At 42.4% G+C, this 19,899-nt stretch overlaps 1 protein-coding gene across 47 annotated transcripts in view; it reads right to left on the minus strand.

Moving 5' to 3' along the window:
• The window catches only part of LOC138919734 (ral guanine nucleotide dissociation stimulator-like), a 175,753-nt gene that overhangs the window by 88,789 nt on the left and 67,065 nt on the right, over window positions 1-19,899 (minus strand). For 17 of the 47 annotated variants that reach the window (XM_070245982.1, XM_070245986.1, XM_070245987.1 and 14 more), the window contains exons 1-4: window positions 6,038-6,150; window positions 4,781-4,949; window positions 4,429-4,633; window positions 3,820-3,875 (exon numbers count right to left, since the gene is read on the minus strand). The exons of 3 other annotated variants lie outside the window; for them this stretch is intronic. The gene's annotated coding sequence lies outside the window, so the exon portion shown is untranslated. Of the gene's footprint in view, window positions 1-3,819; window positions 3,876-4,428; window positions 4,634-4,780; window positions 4,950-5,911; window positions 6,159-19,899 lie in introns of those variants that run through there. 27 more of the 47 variants (XM_070245983.1, XM_070245984.1, XM_070245972.1 and 24 more) reach the window with 6 other exon arrangements.

The following is a 19,899-nucleotide window of genomic DNA, read 5'->3' on the forward strand; positions in this document are numbered from 1 at the left end:
CACAAAAGACATCTGAGAGACCCATGCAGCCATATGTCTGAAGGTGGAGGTGCTGGACCCCCCAGGAGGAAGAAGGAGGAAGTAAGGGGATCTCCTCTCCCTCCCCAGCAATGACCTAGGGCACAGGACCATGCACAGCTCTGAGAAAAGAGGGGCCTAGGGGGAGACTCTGTGGGAATGCCTTCGCTCTCCAAGTTCCCTCACATCCCATAGGAAAGCTCCACAGAGGAGGCTAAGCTATTGTGGGGTTGTCTTCATGAAGCCAGCACGCCAGAAGGACAGACAGCGAGGGCAAAGAGAGAACACCCACGGGATGGCACATGCAAAAGAAGTGCCCCTCCCCATGCTGGGCTCACAAGCTCAGCCAGTCAGCCAGAGCAAGGGACCCCGTCTAGAGTGCCCGTGCGTACATTAGCAAAGCAGCAGCTACAAGCAGGCAATCGCAGATGGGTCCTGTCAGCATAGATTCCAAAGGACAAGCACAGACACCAGGGATCACAGCAGGCTCAGAATACACAGCTCCTGAACCTCCTCCAGTGGTGGCAGGTGGAATCTGCAACCAGATACTATCTATGTGAAGGCACAAACCAACCCCATCAAATAGTATGAAGAAATATATTAATAGTCCAGACCAGAAGGAAAATGAAAAGCACCTAGAAATCAATCCTGAAGGCACACAAATTTACAATGTAAACGACAGAGAATTCAAAATAGCTAACATTAAAAAACTCAAGTTACAAGGAAATTCAGATAGTTCAATTAAATCAGGAATAAAATTAATAAACAGAGGGAATACTTCACAAAAGAGATTGATCCTATAAAGAGAAACCAATCAGAAATGTTGGAGATGAAAAACACAATGAGATAAAGAAAAATCTGGATACCCTGAATTACAGAGCTGACATTATGGAAGACGGAATTAGCAATCTGGAGGACCGAAATATAGAAAGGCTTCAGATGGAGGAGGAGAGAGAATTAAGGCTAAAAAGAAACAAAGAAATTCTCTGAGAAATATCTGATTCAATTAGGAAATGCAACATGAAAACTATGGGTATTACAGAGGGAGAAGGGAGGGAGAAAGGAGCAGAAAGTCTGTTCAAACCTGGGAAAGGAGCTGCAGTTACAAGTAAAAGACGCTAACAGAACTTCTGATTACATCAATGTCAAAAGACCTACTCCAAGTCATAGAGTAGTAAAACTGGCAAAAGTCAGTGACAAAGAAGAAATATTTTTAGAGGCAGCAAGGCAGAAGAAAATAACTTACAAAGACCATATCAAACTTTCAGGAGATTTCTCAGCACAATCTTTACAGGCTACGAGAAGGTAGAATGAGATATTCAAAAATCTGAAAGACAAAAACCTTCAGCCGAGAATACTCTATCCAGGGAAAAATATCCTACAGATATGGTGGAGAAATACAAACTTTCCCACATAAACAAAAGCTGAGGTAGTTCATCGCCACAAGACACCCCAAACAGGAAATACTCAAGAAGACCTTCATACCTGAAAAAGAAAAAAAAGAGTTCACAAAGCCTTGAGCAAGGAGATAAATAGGCAGCCAAAGTCAGAAAATTGCAGCTCTCTACCAGAAGAGGTTAGCAAAAACTTAATTATGACATGAAAGGTAAACGGACAGAAAACATCAAAAATAACTATAATCTTGTGATTTTAACCACAAAATCACAACACAAAACAGAATATGTTATGACCAACAAATCAGAGGAAGAGGAAAGGGATGGACCTGGCTTAGACCAAGGAAATAAGAGGCTATCAGAAAATGGTATATCTCATCTACGAGATTTTTTATACAAACCTGATGATAACCACTAAACAAATAATCAGAACAGAGACACAAATGATACAGAAAAAAAGAAAACTGAGGGGCTGTCCCAGTGGCATAATCGTTAAGTTCGCATGCTCTGCTTCAGCCACCCAGGGTTTGCAGCTTCAGGTCCCAGGCACAGACCTATGCATCTCTCATCAAGCCCTGCTGTGCTGGCATCCCACACACAAGAAACAGAGAAAGACTGCCACAGATGTTAGCTCAGCAACAATCTTCCTCAAGCTAAAAAAGAGGAAGATTGCTTACAGGTGTTAGCTCAGGGCCAGTCTTCCTCACACACAAAAAAGAGAAAACTGAGAAAACCATCATAGAGAACTACCAAACTGAACTGGCAGTCCAAAATACACAAGACGAGAAACAAGGGAAATACAGAGCTGGAAAACAAGTGATAAAATGGCAGCGTTAAGCCCTTACATATAAATAATCACTCTAAATGTAAACGGATTGGATTCTCCAAGCAAAAGACAGAGTGGTGGGATGGATTGAAAAACAAGACTCATCAATATGCTGCCTCCAGGAAACACTCTTAGCTCTAAAGACAAACACAGGCTCAGAGTGAAGGGACGGAAGATGATACTCTAAGCTAATGGCAAACAAAAGAAAGCAGTTATTGCAATACTTGTATCAGACACAGTAGACCTCAAGATAAAAAAGGCAATGAGAGACAAAGAGAGGCAGTATATAATGGTAAAAGGGACACTCCAAAAAGAAGACATAACACTTATAAATATACATGTACCCAACAAAGGAGTACCAAAGTACATAAAGCAACTATTAACAGACCTAAAAAGAGATATTAACAACAACATAATAATAGCAGGGGGCCCCAACACTCTACTTACATCGATGGATAGATCATCCAGACAGAAAGTTAACAAGGAAATAGTGGAATTAAATGCAAAACTAGACGAGATGGACTTAATAGATATATATGGAACATTCTATCCAAAAATAGCAGAATACACATTCTTCTCAAGTGCACATGGAGCATTCTAAGGACAGACCATATGTTTTGAAACAAGACAGGCATCAATAAATTTAAGAAGATTGAAATCACATCAAGCATCTTTTCTGACCAAAATGCTATGAGACTAGAAATCAGCTACAGGAAAAAAGCTGGGAAAGTGACAAATATGTGGAGACTACACAACATGCTACTGAACAACCAATGGATCATTGAAGAAATTAAAAGAGAAATCAAAAAATATCTGGAGACAAATGAAAATGAAAATACACCACACCAACTCATATGGGATGCAGAAAAAGTGGTCCTATGAGGGAAATTCATAGCGATACAGGCCCACCTTAAAAAACAAGAAAGATCTCAAATAAGCAATCTTAAAATACAGTTAGAAAATGAAGAACCAACAAAGCCCAAAGTCAGCCGAAGGAGGGAAATAATAAAAATCAGAGCAGAAATAAATGAAATTGAAACCAAAAAAGAAAAAAGAACAGTAGAAAAGATCAGTGAAACAAAGCGCTGGTTCTTTGAGAAGATATGCAAAATTGACAAACCCTTAGCCTGACTCTCTAAGAAAAAGAGAAGGCTCAAATAAATAAAATTAGAAATGAAAGAGGAGAAATTACAACAGATACCACAGAAATATAAAGGATTATAAGAGAATACTATGAAAAACTATATAGCAACAAACTGGACAATCCAGAAGAAACAGATAAATTCTAAGACTCATACAACTTCCCAAAACTGAATCAAGAAGAAACAGAGAATCTGAATAGCCCAATCACAAGTAAAGAGATTGAAACAGGTAGCTTAGTGGGAAACTACTTACCCTGACAAGGTTACCCACTCAAAGCTAACAGCCAACATCACAATTAATAGTAAAACACGCTATATTTTTCCTCAAGACTGACTTGATTTCTACTATTTCAACTTCTCCTTTTCCTTTAATGCATGGATCCTGCTAAACCTTATAAATCCATTACAATATAAAGTGGGGAATGAATAAAGAGCTCACCTGAGGGATGTTCACTCTCTGTGGCTCCTGGGCGAGTACAGAGGACTGTGGTTCAGCTGAGGGGACAGAAAGAAGACAGGGGTCCTGAGATTTAGCTGTCTTACAGCTCTTAGATTCACCTCCTCAAATCTCAGCACCCCAGTTGGGGATCATCCTCCCCATAGGCACAGGGCCCTCTGGGCCTTGAAAAGGCACAAGAAGGATCATGGACAGGCAGCAACACCTGTCTTTGTGTGATTCTGAAATGACCATGGAGCTGAAATCTGCAGTTTTTTACTGAGTGAACATAAACTTTACTCGATTGATTTAACAATAACGCATGCGTCCTTCTGGATAACAGAAAGAAATAAAAACAACCGATCAGTTGAATTAAAGTACGCCAAACGACAAGACACTATTCCTTCATTAAAGTTAACTTAGCAGAAAAATGCTCAGTATGCATCATTTATCTATTTTTCTCAGTAATATTATTCAACCCCTGGTATACACAATCCACGGAAAGCCTAGTAAAAGAGATGGGAGGATTTAAGGCAGGAATTTGTAATTGTTCATTTCAGCTGGGAAGTATTTCTCAAAAGGCCCTTTCGATAGATGCTTTTGGTAACTTACCTGTGAGAGAGTGAACTGTCACAAACTGCGTTTCCCTGGACAAGTCACTGAAATTTTCAGGCCCAATGTCTTTAAATCTTTCAAAAGAGTTAGAAGTAGGTGACCTTGGAAAACTCTTCACAGATCATCATTCTTGGATCCTGTGACATCAGGATAACGTCACTAATGTCACATGTGGTGGTGGACATGTGTGACAGCAGCGCATCTGTAAATAGCGGGGGCCATTTAAGGGGACTGGAGACAGAACTTCCTCCCTCTCCCTGGTTGTCCCTTACCCCCAGACCTTGCCCTCACGGCTCTCCAACAAAGCAGCCTTTCCTGAGCAGCCTGCCCCTGGGTCACCCCAGCTCACCTGTACTTCCCAGGGACGGCCCAAATGCCCCACTGTCACACAGTGTGGTGGCTCCTGAAGGTGGCATCATCAAGTCTGGTTCATTCTGGGCAGGAGGATCAAGACCTGCTTCTGATCTTGCAAATCTAGCATCTGCTCCTTTCTGGGCTCTTGTCTCTGCTCTGAAGCTCTGGAGAGAGGTCTAAGGTCAGAGGGGCGCTCTCTTCCAGGTAAGACTCCCTCACAGAGGCCCCCTGCTTCCTGCCTCACAAGGGCTGGTTTGTTTCAAGGCAACTGGGACATGGATCTGAGAAATAAATTCATCTTAGGGGCAAAAAGGCTGACTCTTAGAATTCATTATAACGTCAGACTTCAAGGACAGAAAGCCTGACAATGCAGAGGGGGCCAGGCACCTCTGTCTGACCCAAGGGACCTGAAGAGACACTAGAAATCCCAGGATACATGTGACACATGGTGGGATTCCATCCACATCCTTTCCTTTACATCCCTGGGGACGCAGGGACAGGCCATGTTCCTAAGTGCTGTGAAGGCTGTAATGCCAGTCTTGGGCAGGTGTGACATCAGACAAAGCCTGAGACTGAAGCCAAGCACACCTGCCCTCGAATCCAAATTCCCTGGCTGGGAGCTCCTGACTCGAGCACATCGGGCCACCGACCCGAGCCTCGGTTTCTGGTGAAGTGGTTGTCAGGGTACATTAAACTATCCAGTAAAAAAACAAAGCGTCCTCTAACTATAACAGCAGTTGTCACTTACTTAAGGCTTCCTACCTGGCACTTGTCTAAAATAGTGATCTGTGTTTCCAAACGTTGCCGTGAAACAATCATTATTAATATTTATAGATGAGAACCCTGACTCTCGCCCAGGTTCCTTCTGTCGCCCCTGCTAACAGGTGACAGAGCTGGCACTGACCGGGCCTGTAGTGCTCCAGAGCTCGGGCTCCACCGCAGACCCACGGTCACCGTCCGCCTGATAAACGCACTCCTCCCTCCCGCACCCACCGCCGCCGACATGGGCTTCTCTCCGGTCGGGCTGCAGGCGGGCTGGTCACACGATCCTCGGGCATCCCGGACCGCCCCGAACACCTGCGCCCCCCGGCAGCCCGAGGGCCGGGGTCTCCCCCATCGGCCTTACCCGCTCTGACGGCCCGCCCGGGTTTATACACCGCCGCGGGGGGCGACGAGGTCCCAGACACTTCCTGCTCCCATCCCCAAGCACAGGCACACCCTTCCCAGCTAGTCCCTCGCCCTAGGTGCGCACCCTGCATTTTCCGAGCACACCCCGAAGTTCCCCAACGGTTCTCTGGAGTCCTGAGAAGACAAACGAGGAGGCTACGGCTGCACATGCGCAGAAGGAGCGTGGCGTCCCGTTCCCGGAGTCCAGGCGGTGAACCTCACCTATTTAAAACTACATTTCCCATAGGCCTCCGCGTCTACATTTCAAGTCACTTTTGGCCTTTCCGCGAAAGCGGGAGGACGGTGTTCTTAAATCTCTCCTGCCCAGGGTCCTCCGAGCCCGAAGAGGTTAAGGGTTAAGCCTGAACTCTGCTGTCAAATGCAAAGGGTAGTCCGCTATTGGCTCCCGATTAAAATAGCATTTTTTTCATAAGTCATTTGGAGGTAATTGGGGAAATTTGAATACGGATTGGATATGGAAAATATTAAAATATTACTTAGATGGTGTGAAAAAAATTTGGAGTTAGGTAGGAAAATTGACTTTGTAAAAAGAAAAAGACATGACGACTGAAGTAGTTAAATTATATAGCTGTAAAATTATAATTTTACAATTTTTCAACCTGGGACCTCCACCCTGTTCCTTTACAGCCGCCGGACCCACCAACCCCTGAGCCCCATCCTGGCGCGCCTGGGGCCCAGTGTGCAGATTCTACTGAAGGTCTGCACAGGTGCTCCAGGGGTGGATGTTTATAGGAAATCTGTTGGGTCTTCTACATTAACATTGATTCTTGCTGAATTCTCTTATTGTTTCATAAATTTTTATGTTAAATATCTTGGATTTCCATGCACATAACGACAAGTTTGCTTGCTTTTTGCTGACGTTTATAATTCTTTGTCATTCTTTACCAAATTACAGATAAAAGCACAAGAATGCTGGTTAAACTATATTAAATCAATCATAATAGACTTTAACATAAAGATCATGAAGGAGAGAAAGTGGTCACACATATGTCGTTTAACAAACATTTATTGAAAACTGACTGTACAATCGACATCATTCTAGGTGCTGGGATAGCAACATCAAATACAAGAGAGTAAATTCCCTACCCCCATGGAGTTTATGATCAGGCTTGTTGTGGGGCCTATTAGTCAGGGTCCCCTGAAGAAACAGGTGTCAGTTGTCAAGAAACCATGGGACACTTGAGGAGAGTCTAATAAATAGGGCTCTAAAAATGTGGGTAGGGTTAGTGAAGCATCCTGTAACTAGTGTTGGTAGAGAGTTATTATCACCCCCAGGGCTGTAGTGAGAGTAGGTAACATTATCAGAACTTAGCACAAAAGGCCACCCTTATGAGAGCTGTGGTCTTAGGAAGAGAAACATTGTGAATGCCCATTACATGGCTCAGCACGGAGAGCCAAAGGAATAAATACCCAACACCTCACTTGTTCTCTTCCCTCTGATATCCTATCCTCCGTTAAGCATTTATAAACCCCATTCAATACCTATTCTTAGAATTCCATCCGCATATGTCTCTTCTAGACCTTTTGGTCACCAATTTTCCAGTCTTATTCTTGTTTAGCCCCCTACTACCTGTCAACTCACTGAGCTACTGGACATAAATCAGTATAAATCGAAACTCAAGTACATGTCAGTTCTTCACAAAGTGAACTAAATATACCTCCTTAAACTCTACCCACTGGGAAGATTTTTTTTTCACCACACATTTCAGAACCACCCCTAAGTGAGACTGTAATCGTAGCAGCCATAATTTCCAATGATGCCACCATACACTGTAAACCCAGTTTGAAGGAGAGTTGATGGGTATGTGGCCACAGGTCTCCCTTGGGGACTTTTGGGGAATGTTTAATTGTATATTCTTGTGACCAAGTTATGAGGAATTTTGTCAAAGGGACCCAGCCTTCCCTTTAGTCAAAGCCTCCTGTCTATAAAGTAGGATATATCAAGGATTTAGAAAGAGAATCTAAATCCCTGTTGTGGTGATTTGTGTTCGTTTTCTGCCCACAAGATCCAGAATTTCACATGTATATAGATATATATCTCAAGAAGCATCTTAGTAGAATACCCATCTATTTCATTTCAATGAACTTCATGATCAAAGAGCCACCACCACTGATCCCTTCATATCACCACAAAAGATGGCTGCACATGAGAAACACTCTAAGAGTTTCAAAAAACATTTGTCAGTATCCCATTAGAGAAAATACATATTTCATTGCTTTGAAATGCAACATGGGCTGCTCCTGAGTCCACAGGGAGTATACTCATATTGATTAATTTGAGCCTATCCAAACATAATTCATCCTTCCTAATCTAATATGGTAAGGATCCACCCCCTTATGTGCTACCTAGTTTCTGCTTTATTGGGCAAGATCTTGAGTTCCTTTTGTGTTTTTGGTTTTTTAATTTCTGGATTTCTTGCAATTTTACTCTGAACATAGCTGATTTTTTATTCCTATTATGGGCCTGGAGCCAGTAAGGAAGTTCGGACAGGGCCTGAGGATAGTGTGTATCTCCTTCAGGGGTAACTTATACTAGGATCACCCCTTAGGATTTGGAGAGAGAGAGAGAAGTGAGACAGACACTGTCAGAATTCAATTACTCTTCACTTCTTTTTCTAAGCTCCTCAAAGCAGTGACTTTTAGTATACCTTAAAGGCCTTAAAATTGCAGAGTGTGTGGCAGGTACAACAAACTTGAACTGTCTAATAAGCCTCAAAGCTGTGCAGAGGCAAGTGTACACCTGCCAGGCAAAGTGCACAGAGTTTAGAACATCTGTTCTGACCAAGTAGTAGTATATGTTTGACCATATCCTTCTCCTCTGATAATAACTTTGGGCTTCCTAGATGCTCGGTAAATCCATGTAAGTGAAGGGATACAATTTCTTCACCTTAATCTTGACCTTACACTGATCCATCCTCGCAGTATTTGGGGGAGGTGTACTTACCTGGCATTCACCCTCATATGGCTAGTGATCATTTTATAAAATACTGAGGAACATAATGTCCCTCTTGAAGATATTCTTGTATTCAAACCTTATCTGAGTGAGTAATTGAGGCAATCTATTGAGAGCCCCAGTATATTGGATCACTTTTCAAACTGTTCAGACACCTCCATCTGGGAACTGTTTCTCTCTACACCTGTCAATATTAGATTAGTTTTATCTTTTTAGGGTTTCATGCAAAAGGAATCATACAGTGTATTTTTGTGTGGCTTTTTTTTCACTCAGGATAATGATTTTGAGATTCATCCTATAGTTGAATACCAGCAATGAAGGAACAGCCTCACACAGGGAGAAACAACTGCTTATGAAATCAAGGGAGACTCATTGTGCCCAATGAGTTCAGCTATATGTGAATCCAAATACATGTAATCATTCCAATTTCCAGGTTCCTAGACTTTCCCAGTAAATGTCCCAAATCTCATGTAATACACCTCCTCAAATTGTGGATCTAATAGTTATTGTAATTGTTTGAAGAAATAATGTCCAAAACTTCCCAAAGTTGATGAAACAATGTTAATTTACGCATCCAAGAAGCTTACTGAACTCCAAGTAGGATAAATACAAAGATATAGTTTTACCTAGACACATCATAGTCAAATTGTTGGAAGCCACACACAAAGAGAAAATCTTAAAAGAAGAAAGAGAAAAACAACTGAACATGTACAGGAGAGCATCAACATAAATAATATCTAACTGCTCATCAGAGAAAATAGACCCTAGAAGGCAGTGAAATGGCATATTCAAAATACTGAAAGAAAAAATGGTAACGAAGAATTTTTTTATCCAGCAAGACTATCCACTAATTATAAAGGTGAAATAAGGACATTCTTAAATTTAAAAGGACTGGAAGAATTTCTTGATATCAGAACTGAATTGTGAGAAATACTAAAGGAAATCCTTTGGGCTGGAAGAAAATGACATCAGACAGTACCTCGAATCAGCTGGAAGAAATTAAGAGAGCCAGAAGTAATAAATTTCTGGGTTTTAAAAAAAAGAATCTATAAATATATTTTCTCATTTCTTCTGTTAAATTCTTTAAAAGACATGAGATTGTACAAAGAAATAACTGTAACATTCTAGTATTGGTTTTGTAACATATATAGATATAATATATATAAAAACAAGAGCACAAGAGGGGAAAGTAACAGAGTTACATTGGAGGAAACATTCTATATTTCATAGGAATTAAGTTAATATTCGTTTGAAATGGACCATAGTCAGTTAAAATGCATATTGGAATCCCTACCACAGACACTAGGAAAATAGCTCAAAAACAGTAAAAAATATTCAATAGAGGAATTAAAATGATATACTGAAAGATTTATTTAGCACAAAAGAAGTTAATAAAGGAAGGACAGAGAACAAAAAAGCCTGAAGACACAGAAAACAAATAGCAAAATGGCAAATGTAACTCTGATCCTATCAATAACTGCACTAAATGTGAATGGTCTAAAAAAAACAATTAGAAGACAGAGATTGGGAAAATGAATAATAAAGCAAGATCCAACTGTACGTGATCTACAAAAGACACATCTTAGATTCAAAGACAAACAGAAGTTGAAGCTAGAAGGATGGAAAAGACACATCACACAAATAGTTACCAAAAGATTGCTGGAGGGTTGTGTTAATACTGGACAATGTAGATTTTAAAACAAGAAATATTATTAGAAGCAAAGAGGGACATATCCAAATGACAAAATGTCATTAAATCAGAAAGATATAAAAATTATCAATGCTTACAAATGTAACAACAGAGCTTCAAGATACGTGAAGTAAAATTTGACAGAAATGAAAGGAGAAAGAGACAATTCAACAATACTTGGAAATTTCAACTGCCTCCTGTCCATAATGGATTAAAAAGAGGAAAGACAATCACCAAGGTTATACAAGACTTGAACAGCACTATCAACCAAATTAAATTAAGTGAGGTGTATAGATCACTGCACTCAATGACTACAAAACACACATTCTTTTCAATACCACATGGAACATGCTCCAGGATAGACCGTGTACTCAGCCATCAAATAAATTCAACAGATTTAGCAAGAACGAAATTATATAAAATATGTTCTCCAACTACAATGGAATGTGAGCTATCAAGAATGGAATATATCTGGGATATCCACAAACATTTGGAACTTAAATGACACCCATCTGAATAACATATGAGTCAAAGAATAAATTGGGAACAAAATTTGAAAGTACTTTGAAGTGAATGAAAATTTAAAAAATAGAATATCAAAGTCTATGGGATGTGCCTAAAGCAGTACTTAGAGAGAAATTTAGAGTATTAAACACCTATAGTGGAAGAGAGGAAAGTCTCAAATCAATAATTTAAGTTCCTACCCTAAGAAAGGAAAGAAAGGAAAATAAACCAAACTGAAAACAAGCAAAAGAAAGGAAATACAAAAGATTAGAACACATGTCTGTGAAATACAAAACACAAACATCAATAAAACCAGAAGTTGGCTGTTTACCAGATAAAGTTGACAATCCCTTAGCTAGCATCCCCAAGGAAGAGAGAAGATAGAATTTACCAAAATCAGAAATTAGAAAGGGACACCCACAGAGAAATTAAAGGATTATAAGAGAATATTATGAACAACTTTATGCCACAAATTAGACAATTTATAAGATATTGGCAAATTCTTAGATCCAAATTTCCAAAACTGACTCAAAGAGAAATAGAAAATCTCCATAGATCTGTAACAAACAAGAAAGTTAAATTACTAATTAAAACCCTTTCAGGGAAGAAAAGCCCAGATTCGGATGACTCAATTGGTGAATTCCATTGACTATTAATGGAGAAAATAATCCCAATCTCCCACCATCTATTTCAGAAAATATTAGAAGGAGAGAGCTGGTCTCACATCATTCTATTAGGCCAGAGTCACCTTAATTTCAATGGCAAGTGAAGACATCACATGCAAAGACAAGACCACTATCCCTCATGAATATAAATGAAAAATCCTTAACGATGTGTTAGTGAGTGATGTCACCAAGATGGGGGAGTAGGAGATGTTAGCCTCTGTCCTCCCAGAAAGATCAACAATTAGACTGCTACCTACCCATGATCAAAAAGAGTTCTGGGAGAGCTCTAAAGCCCTCTTAAGAAACTTTAGCAACATAGCGGAACAAAAAATGTGAGAATAACCACACATAAAGAGAAAGAAGAACAGCTTCATTTTGCCTGCATCACCCCGTCCTTTAAGCTGGCATTACTCAGTGCTAAGAGGGAACTCCTCAGCTAGAAAGAGCTCTCCTTTCAGGGAAAGAGAGAGCAGAGTGAACGACCGGCGTCCCAGCCTTTCAGGGCACACAGGAAGTACCCACTTTGGTTTCCCCCCACCCAGAGACTGGCAAAGCAGAGAGATATAGAGATGGCTAGGGACAGGGAAGAAGAGCAGGGTTTACCAATATCGGGCACACAGCAGTAAAGACCACAGCTGTGTGACCTGTTCTATAGATAACCCCAACGTGGAAGGGCAAGGGGAACAGTGCACTAAGAGAGATACACAGCTCTGTGGGAGCAGGGGAGGAGCAGTCTCTGAACACGTTCCAGGAAAGGGGTCACCTTCCATGCCAAGATGAACTTTGCATGAATAAAGATTTAAGTGAGGACAGACTGAGAAGAGTGAAGAGGGGAATGGGGTGTCGACCAAATTTCATCCACCTGCAATTTTACCTACTCAAATTTTATCTACCACGGCAAGAAGTTAGTGTCTAATATTTTAAAATTACTTTTAAATACAAGTATTCGTACTAGTTATATAAATGGAGGTAAACACAAGAACAGCTAGGATAGAAATGGCTCAAGTGGTTTCCATGGGGAATGGAACTGGGGGGATAGAAAGGACTGGGGTTGTGAGGTTGGGGAGGGCCTGTCACGGTCCTTTATAAAGCCTTCAGTACTATTTGATTTTAAAGGCACAAGTATGGATTCCTTAGATAAATATTAATTTTTAAGTGAGCTTTAAAGAATGAGTAAGGTTTCTACAAGGAGAAACTTGTAGTTTCTCAGTTTACTTTTCCTGCCACTCTAGTGCCTACGACCACAGGGCGTGGGAAAGCCCTGGCCCCGGCTTCAGAGTGGCTGTGGCTTCACGGGAACATGGATGATCTGTCCCTGTGGTACCACAGCATCACGTCTGCCTGCGATCCTGCTCTAAACCAGCAGCCTCTGATACTGCCAGAATCCCAGCATCATCCCCGCTGGCAGTTCTTCATGCCAGGCCCCACCCACTGGACCAGACTCCTGAAATGCTGAAATGGACCTGAATCCCTACTTTCTCCATCCCTAGTTCAGCCTCCTCTTTTTATACGTGGCCCACATCAGCCTCTGGACAGCATCCACGATGCACTGATGGTCTCCCACCAGAACTCATTTGTACATTTCTGCCTGTTCCTCCTTCACCCGCTCTCTTCCTGCAGAATGGCTTGGCTGCTCCTTGGAGCTCCTGCAGGATCGATGTATCAGAGCAGCTCTAAGGAAACATCTGGTGAGGGGGAAACAGGACTCACTCGAGGCAATTCCCAGACGTAGGAGGTACTGCCGATTTCCACAGCCAAATAATGCACTGCACCAAGCTCCAAGGCAGGAAAGGGCAGAGATCCTAGAGCCAGGCTGCTGAGGTTGGAATCCCTATAATACCACTTACCAGCTGTGTGATTTGGGGCTCTTGATTGAACCTCTCTCTGTCTCAATTTTCTAATCTGTAAAATGGGGCTACTAATGGATCATGGAGGATCCAAGCCGAAGATACTGAAATTGGTTAAGAGGTTCTTGCATTAATCCAGACAAAAGACAATAAGGGTCTGAACTGAGGCAGTGACAGGGAGGATGAAGCTGAGGAGACCGAATTAGAAAGTTATTTCGGAGGCTGAATGGCACAATTTGGTACCAAGTGACCATGGGGGATCAGGCATGAGAAGAAGGGGACAGGTAGGAGGAGAGAGAAACCATTTAAGTGTAGCTCCTAATTTTTTTATGAGGGTAGCTGAGTAAATGTGGATGCTATTAACATTGACAGTTCACAAAAGAGACTCATATTTTCTGTGTGTGGCAGGGAGGGGCATATTCCAGAGATTTCTGTTGTAATGATGACATATCTCCTTTCATTTTCATCACCACACTGTGGTTCCGATCCTCAGATGATGAAAGTATGTCTGCAGCCTGACATTTGTTACCTCACTTAATCCTCACACCAGCCCCATGAGGTAAACGTGCTGCTACTATCTCTGTGATGTAACAGGGTACTTGAGTCTCAGAGAGGTAAAGCAACTTGCCCAAGATCACACAGCACCTTGGCTGGGATTTAAATCCAAGAGGATTGGACTCCTTGAGCTATCAGCCTTCCAGTATTGCACACTGCCTCTCAAATACACTCTTCCAGAGAGGCGTCCTAGATATTTTCATCTGTGCAGTCCTCCTGCATGAAATAGTTCAGATTCTTCTACCTAATTTTCATTTGAAACTCTCCTTGTATACTCTAGAATTTGTCCCAGCTGGTGAAAAGGTGTTTTACCATATTATATACTTGTCACAGCTGCTCTATAAACCTGCATGTGTGCACTGTGTTGGCACGGTGTGGTTTCTGTGTCTAATTACAGTGTTGAAAGCTACTACATGCACAGATAGATATGTATATAGAGATTAGGAACACAGAGCGGTTCCCCTTTCACATAAAAGTGCATGTGCTGTAGAGGAAGAATAGCATATTTTTAACTCTTGAGCACTATTTGCTTAGCTGATAGCTAAGTGAAATGAGGGGGTGTTAGAAAGCTGTGAATAATGTTCAATATGAATATTATAGGTTACCTGGGAAAAAGGGGTTTTACAGTATAAAATGATACTGCCAAAATCCAGCAAAAGGCTTAAAAGTCCAAACCACTCTAAACATTGATTTGACTCAATCGTGCCATTTAGAACATTCCATTTCCCCAGAAAGAAGTCATTCCTGAGAAAAACTGTGCAAATGGAATGTAAGAAGGAGAGAGAAGAAAAAGTAAGATTGCAGATCCACAATGAACAGCGACCACTTTCACCTTTTGGGAAATTTATTTCTACCCCTCAAAAAAAGAGAGCCGCAAATAATGGTTTTCCCGATGAAACCACCCCAGCTGGATCATGCTAAAAAGCTTTCAGGAGGGAAGCAGTAAGTAAATTCAACTGTTTAGATGCATTTGGAAGTCATCCTAAAGCAGCAGCCCCGGTAATCACTGCGCCATCAACAACTAAAAGGATCCAGACTATTAGATGTGGACAACAGAGAAATAATGGATGCTAAAGAGGTCGGAAACAGAAATGATGGCATTCACCCACTACATAGCTTCAAAGCGGATGACGGGAAAATGGAGGCTCCATTTTCTAACTACTGAACTATTAAAACACACACACACACACACACACACACACAGACTGATAAATGCCAGTATCAGTTTTATCACGTAGGTGGTTAAACAGTCATTTTCTTCTTCAATATTTTGAAATATACAAGGACTTTGGTCTTCTACTAATTTCAGAGTTGAAGAGGCAGGACGGCTTCCTTCTCTGCCAACGTGCAGACTGGGAAGATGTGATGCTGGGGCACCAAAGGTTCCAGAACCTTGGAGGCAGGATGCTGGAACATAAGGCAGGCAGGGACGCACAAAATGTCTATCCGTGAGCTTAAAGAATTGTTGGATAAGAACCAGTTCTGCTTCTCCAGCCAAGCTTTCGCTACTTGCGAAGAACATTATGCTTCGGTAACCCAGTGATTCTTGCAGTAAGGACCCACGAAGTCTGCTTACATCAGAATCAGCTGCATCCCTTGTTGAAATGCAGACGCCCAGGCCCAAACCTACTGAAGCAGAATCTCTTGAGGTGGGGCAAGGATTCTCATGCCACTGTCCTTGAGACTTAGCAAGGTAATTAATGTGACCAGATGTCGTGGTTTGACTGGGACAATCAGAAATTCCAAGATCTTCGAAGTATTGTGATATAGACTAGGGGTCCACAAACTACAGCCCATGGACCAAATTTGGCTGCCGTTTGTTTTTGTAAATGGGTTTTAATTGGAACACAGTCATGTTCGTTCATTTTTGTCTTTGGCTGTTTTGACCCTACAACAGCAAAGGTGGATAGTTGCCACAGAGACTGTATGGCAGGCAAAGTCTAAAATATTTACTATCTGGCACTTTACAAAAAAAGCTCGTTCACTCCCAATGTAGACCAAAGGTTTTCAACCATTTCTGCACATCAAAATCATGTCGGGATTTTTCTAACACCACTTCCCCAGACCTATTCCCAGAGTTTCTGAATCAATTAGCCTGGGGTAGGACTGGATATAGCTATCATTTAAAAGCCTGTTCAGGTGATTCTAATGCGTGGCCAGGAAGAGGCCAATTGCTCTAAGGGAGACTGCACATACTTTGGAACCAGGCTGAAAAGTCTCTGCTCCATAATCCCTCCCTTCATAATCCGGCTGAGTGTCCTTGGGCAGCCCGTGTAACTTGCGTGAGTCTCAACTGCTTTATCTGTAAAACAGAGCTACCAATAGTCACTTTGTTGGGCGAGGTATTAGGAAGATGAGAGACTATATACGCACACCTCCCGAGACAGGGCTTAGCATCCTGTGAGACTAAATAAATGGTACTGGCGGTGATGAGGAGGATGATAATGATGATAACCATGATGGAGGGTAATGCCTATGGCTTCAATAATGCAATTGGATATACATTCATTAAGCACTGTCTCTGTGCTCTGGAAGGGAAAACCTTGATAAATAAGATGTGATGACCACCTGAAGGAGCTCACAGTCAAGTAAAACAAACAGGCACGTAAGATAGTGACAGCAAGAGAAAAGAAAAACGGGCCAAGAAGATGGAAAAACGAGTCACAAGAGAAACTAAATTCTAATAAATATAGACAAACATGTAAACTTCAGCAATAATCAGGGAAATGAAAAAGAAAACTCGAACGAGACATTTTCTCCCAGCAAATAGTCAAATATTAAAAATATCCCACCTTCACAGAAGCATAATTTGTACAGGCTTTTTAAAGGGTGAATTGGCAGGTTAAAATCTGCACACTTTTCAAATGCTCTACTTCCCTTCTAGGTATGTAGTCTGGAGAAACACATATGCTCTAACAGACCTGTGTAGGAACTTTCACTGTGGCATGGCTGCAGCAATGTGAACCATCTAAATACCGATAAGATGGGGAATGGCCAACTAAATCTTCATGCCTCCATTCTATCTAATTCAATGCTAAAGTATTTTTTAAAGTGATTTAAATGCATACAGGTACAAAATGGACAATCACCCAAAGTACTCTGTGTCAAAGATGCAAATCATAGAAAATGCCAGAACATAGGTATAATAAAGCACACACATGCACACTCAAAACAAAACTTTACTTTTTTATCCATGTATGTGTATGTAAATTCCCAGACAAGATTACTTCTGGAAAGGAAAGGTAGATTTTGAGAGTAGCCTAGAGGAGATCTTTCACTTACTATATTGTTTGAATATTTAATAAAGTGAATGTATTCACGTACTGCTTATGTACATCTTTTAAAAGAAAAAAAACCACCAGACAATAATTGAATGTAGTGAGTATTATTAGAGAAGTATGTGTAAAGTATGATGGGGGAACCAAAAACAATGCTGCTGGGGTGGGATGGAGAGGAGGAGGTGCCGCAGAGATAGGGTAATGCTGAGCAAGGCCTTGAAGGAGAAGATGATGGTGGCATCCCAGACAGAGAGGGGACCATATGCAGGGGCTCAGGGGCATGGCATGTATGCTTTCATTCATTCATCCCATTATTCACTCAACAAACATTTGTGGAGTGTCACCTCTGAGCTCAGGAGTGTTCCAGGTGCTGGAGAGACAGCAGGGAACAGACAGACAAAGGTCCCTGCCCGCACGTTGCTTCTCTTCTAGTCTGTCTAGATAGATAACATGCAAGAAACAATCAAGATGCATAGTGTGACGGGGAGTGCTGTGCGGAGAATAATGCAGGGAAAGGAGGTGGGAGATGCTGCGGTGGGAACGGGGTCCCCTACTTTAGTTGGGGTCACCAGAGAAGATTGTGCTAGGAAGTAGCATAAACAGAGAGCTGAAGGAGCTGAAAGAGCTAGCCATGGTGACAACCAAGGGAAGAATGTTCCAGCCACAAGGACAGCAGGTGCAGAGGACCCCATGCAGGGCTGAGCTTGACGTGTCCCAGCAACCACCAGAAGGACAGCACGGCTGGAGTGGGTCAGCAAGAGGACAGAGAGACGGTGGATGGAAGCTGGGAGGTGTCGTGCAAAGCTTTGTGAAATGTGGAAAAGATTTTAACTTTTCCTCTGGGCGGGGTAGGTGGGGGTGGGGAGCGGTCACTGGAGGCTGGGAAGTGGCTTGATTCGTTATATGTTTCAAAGATACCTTTGGATGCTCGACTGAGAAGACTCCAGGGGGCGAACGTGGAGGCAGGGAGACAGTTGGGAGCCTCCGGCATTTGCAGGGTCTGCTCAGGGCCTGGGCAGCTGAGTCACGGGGCGCTGGGTCACTACACACAGGGGTGGGAACACGGAATCTCAACAGCACGTGGACATCACTGGCCTCTTCCTCGGGTAGCAGCATCCTGATGCTCTTTGACCGACCTGCCTATACCCTTGCAGGACCCAGAGGAAGAGTACAAATGAAGGGCCATATACCACATGCCCAGGGATTTGAAAGTGATAAAGCAATCTATTAAAGTGTCATTTAAAATATGTACTATCCTCCTATCTTCATAATGACCCGGAAGGCCAAGTTCAAATTTGGAATCCTCTGACTTCTCAGATTTTCTTGCCAGAATATAGCAGCATGGGGAGAGCTGGCTCCTGGCTTATGGCTCCCGGATCCCTACCCTCAGCCTGTTCCCCACTTCTCTTCCTACTCCCAGCTCTGCCCATCACTGTAGTGGCTTTTTGTACGTGTGTGAGTACATCATAACCTGCACAGTGAAAATGGGTGGACAGCAGTCTTTACATCCCCTCTGGCTTTCATGTGCCATGTGCCCTCGGGAGGACAGATCCAGGGAAGAGCCAACTTGGGCAGGGAAGTCCAGGGTCTCCGTGACCAAGAGAATGGTCCAGAAGGGAGGGTGCAGGTTGAGGTGGGCAAGTGCCCTTGGCCTGTGGCCTCCTTATCCCCTGGGAAGACGTGATGGGAGAAGGACTAGAGTGGAGACTTCTAGGGCGGATGACTCAGTGCAGGAATGTTTTCTGCATGGGCTTAAGAATGGCGCTGCCCTCCGCAATCAAGCCGGCTGAGCTTAGGTCACTGCTCCTTACCCAAGGGACGTGGGACACCTTGGTTGGTATTTCCTCTAAGAAGCCACACAATGGTGGTGGGAGGTGGTTCTTAGGAATTTAAATCATGAACGGAGGGGCTGAGGGAAATGTCTTGGAGCTGGTTTGTACCAGCCACAGCGTCTTGAAGAGATTGTCGCTTAAGTCCTATTCTCTGGATTATTGGAGGTCTTCTGGTTCCAGTCCTTTCTTAGGCTTCTTTGATCAGCTATGCCTTCCATTCCATGAGCTTTCTAAGGCTTGCACCATTCAGAGATAGTTACTGTGCCTGTAACCAAGAAACCCTACAAGATGCAGGCTGTGTTACAAAGAATTCCATGTGCCACATTAGAGCGGCTGAACTTTAGTCTGCAGAAAATTGGAGGCTTTTAAACAGAGAGCTGGCTTTTTTTTTTTTAATGTCTCTAGAGAGACACAGAAGATGGGCTGAAAGGGAAGAAACTCGTCTGGCCTTCCTTGCTCCTCCAGCACTTCAAACGGTGGATTAAACAGAGGCACCTATTATGAAATATAAGTTCAACTTCAAGAAAGAAAGAAGAAATCTTCAGGGTAGGTAGGTGAGAGAGACACCAGGAGACTGGCGATGAGCAATTGAGCTCATTTTC

Source organism: Equus caballus, chromosome 21, assembly GCF_041296265.1.
Source record: "Equus caballus isolate H_3958 breed thoroughbred chromosome 21, TB-T2T, whole genome shotgun sequence".
Lineage (NCBI taxonomy): Eukaryota > Metazoa > Chordata > Mammalia > Perissodactyla > Equidae > Equus > Equus caballus.